Source organism: Cynocephalus volans, chromosome 4 (assembly GCF_027409185.1).
Source record: "Cynocephalus volans isolate mCynVol1 chromosome 4, mCynVol1.pri, whole genome shotgun sequence".
In the NCBI taxonomy this organism is placed as follows: domain Eukaryota; kingdom Metazoa; phylum Chordata; class Mammalia; order Dermoptera; family Cynocephalidae; genus Cynocephalus; species Cynocephalus volans.
Window position 1 is genome coordinate 11,182,049 of NC_084463.1, and position 3,791 is coordinate 11,185,839.

Sequence of the window (3,791 nt, forward strand, 5' to 3'; positions counted from 1 at the left end):
TTTGTGGTTCGAGTATTTAAAATCTACTCTGTTGGCAAATTTCAGTATCCAATACAATATTAACTATAGTCCTCATGCTGTGCATAAGATCTCTAGAATTATCCTACATGACTGCAAGTTTGTACCCTTTGACCACATCCCCTGTTCATTCCCCCACCCCACCCCTGGTAACCATTGTTTTACTTTCTGTTTTTATGTATTCGACTTTTTTAGATTCCATATATAAGTAAGACCATGGAGTATTTTTTCTTTTGGTGTATGGCTTATTTCACTTATCATAATGTCCTCCAGATTCATCCATGTTGTTGAAAATAGCAGTATCTCCACATTTTTAAAGGCTGAATAATATTCCATTGTACATACATACTGTTATTTCTTTATCCATTCATCCATTGACGGACACGTAGTTTGTTTCCATATCTTGGCTATTGTGAATAATATTGCAGTGGACATGAGAGCACAGATGTCTATGAGGTGCTGATTTTATTTCCTTTGGGTATATATTCAGCAGAGAGATTGCTGGGTCATACGGTAGTTTTATTTTTAATTTTTTGAGGAACCTCCATACTGTTTCCCATAACGGCTGTACCAATTTACATTCCCAGTAGTGTACAAGGGCTCCCTTTAAGTGTGAGAAAATACTAACATCTCCTCATCTTTAGCCACCACCTATATATACTGGTATGACTTCCAAATTAAACATCTTCTTTCCAGACTTGTCTCCTAAATCTCATATACTATCTATAGGACATCTATACTATCTACATCTACTATCATATACTATCATATCTACTATCATATACTATCTATGGGACATAGTATATACTCATATTCTATCTACAGGACATCTCCATTTTGATACTTATATAGAAACCTCAACCTCATTATGACTAAAACCTAAATTCACTTCTTTGCTCTTCCCCCCGATTTCTTCCTTCTTTATTTCCTTCTTCAGTGAACATTAGGATTCTCCAACCAATTATGCTTGTCAAATTTGTAGGTGTCATTGCAAGCTTCTAATTATAATTAGGTGCCTTGAGAGAAAATTATTGAATGTAACCATTTGCTAGAACTAGGTAAGAAATTTCCATATATCATCTTATTTAATGCTTTGAATTTAACACTGAGGAAATTGAAGTTCAGAGATTAAATTCCCAATTCACTGAGCTGGTAAATGAAGAAGCTGGAATTCAAACCCAGGTCTGACTTCATTCTCGTTACTATTTCTATTATACTGCATTGGCTGTTGTTCTAAATACCTTGCCACATTTCTCCTTCCAAAAGGCAAATCTAATCATGTCCTCTGTTTGTTATGGTTTTTTAATCACTACCCACTGCTTTGTGGATAAAGTCCACATTCCTCAGCATGCCATATAAATCCTTTCATAATTTGGGTGCTGCCTCCCTCCTACTTTTTCTTATTAATTCCCTATGTGTTTTGTTCCTGTCTCTAAAGGTTCTCAATTCCTGCTATTTCCTGAATGATTCTTTTTCTTACCAAGTGTGTTTGTCCTGTTTCTCTTCTGTTTCTCTCTTGTCAACCTTACTTATTCATTCTTCATGAGTGAGCCTGCGCAATACTTCCTCTATAAAACTTTCCATAGCATCTCTCTATCATAGAGTTAAGATTTTTTTGGGGGGGTGGGTGGGAATTTGTTTCCACAACTTCTTGCCCATACTTCTAGTATACCTCTTACTACATTGCATTGCTTTGGATCTACCTGTTTGAATTTCTCCACTAGACTGAGCATGGTGGTCTTTGCCTGGTTCATTTGTATTGAAATTGGCTACCTAGTGCCTGGCATAGAATAAATGCTCAGTAACTATTTATTTAAATGAAATTCAGTTTTCTAGCTATGATAACTGGCTAGATGCTGATGTTGCTGATCAAGAAATGATATAAGTGAAGAGGAGAAAATCTGGCAGAGGAGATATTATTTTGGCATTGACATACTGTATTTAAGGTCTCTGTCAATTCTAAGTAGAGATGTCTCATGTAAAGTTGGTATTAGACTGGAAAGCTAAAAGAATAGATTTGGGAGTCATTGGATGAGATTATATAGAGGGAAAGAGTATTACAAGAGTACTTTATAGGTGGTGATGCATACTTTACATTGCATCAAATCATGTTGGACATAATGACAGTTTGTCCTGCTATTAGGAAGCTGAGTTTGATCAGTGGATTCAGAGGTGACAGCCTGACTCATTCAAAGTAAAGTTCCTAATCAACCTTTTTACTAATGTTTTCATTCATTGATGATCTCTGCCTTAATTACTTTTTTTTAATTAGGAGTTTTAAAATGGTGATTTCCTGATTCTGTCATTTCTTCCACATTCATTAACAATAATTCTTCTGCAAAGAACAATTTTCTCTCATCTGTCAGGGCTATTGGTTTCTTCTTTAGCAGGAAAGAGGATAAATGTTCATATATTTCCCTTTAATTGCCAGTTTTCAGAGTGAGGAGTTAGCTGTATTTACTAATGAGTTGTGATAGTTTTGTTTTTGCATCTCTCTCTTTTTTTTAGTATCATTAAGAACGCATAGATTTTTCTATATTAAGTATTTCAATCAACTGCAGTCGTTATGCTTTTTGAGGCTGTAATTGTTCCATCTATGGTCATTAAAGCTTTGGGTTAGCTCCTGTCTTCATCTGTCTTTGATAATTTGCTTTCTGGCATAACAAGATGTCCTGGCTCATTATATATTTCCTGTCCCAATTCTGGAATCAGCCTTTCCTCCAGGAGTGCTTGGTTCCGTTCAGTGAGAAAGTAGTCTTAGAGACCACAGTCTCGGTACTAGGAATGATTATTGCTAATGGGTTATTATTGCTTCTAGGCTTTTTCAGTGGAAAGAGCTAGGAAATATGCATATTTGGAAATAAAAAGAATCATGAATTTGTACAGATATTTCCAAATCAATTTAACATGATTTTTTTAAGTCTTAATTTTTAAACTTGTATCTTCTTCTCTAGAAATTTTCTAAGTCTTATCTCCTAATATTAACATAATCACTTGCTTTATCCAATAAAATATAAAAAATACCTGCAAAATAATACTATCAATATTACTTAATATTACTCCTGATAAAAAAAGACTGTTGTGTGAAGGTTGGCATTTTTTTCCCAGTTCTATTTACCCTTAGAATATATTCCACTATGGAAGTACAGTCAAAATATTGTTCTTAAATCCATTAAACACAGAGAAAAAAATTATTTCCTCATCTTGATTTGCAGTTAGGTTTACTTGTTTTTAGTTTTCAGAAATTACTTTTTTTTCCTTTTTGATTTAATTTTTAAAATATATAATTATGTGTATGGTTCAAAAAGAAAAACTATGTAAGAAGTGTTATTAAGAGAAGTCTTGTTTCTGCCCATGAATCCTTTTATGAATGACTTTTTATTCATGTTTGATTTATCTTCCAATGGGTTTATTTTTGTTGCTGTTTTTGTTTGTTGTAGTATAAGCAAATACATTTATATATGTCCTTCCAATTTTTATTACCTAAAAAGGTGCATACTATAAACTGTAGCTTGCTTTTGTCCTTTAATGATATATCCTGGGGACCACAGCATCACGGTTTATAGAGCTCTTCCTTTTCCTTTTTTGTGGCTGTGTTGTGTTTTTTTGAGAACATGTATCATAATTTGTTACACCAGTCCTCTATTGATTCACATCTGATTTTATTTCCTATCTTTTGCTATTACAAATCATGCTTCATTGAATAATCTTGTGCACAGTCATTTCATATTTTTGCTAGTGTCATTGTGAATGCTGGGTCAAAGGTAAATACC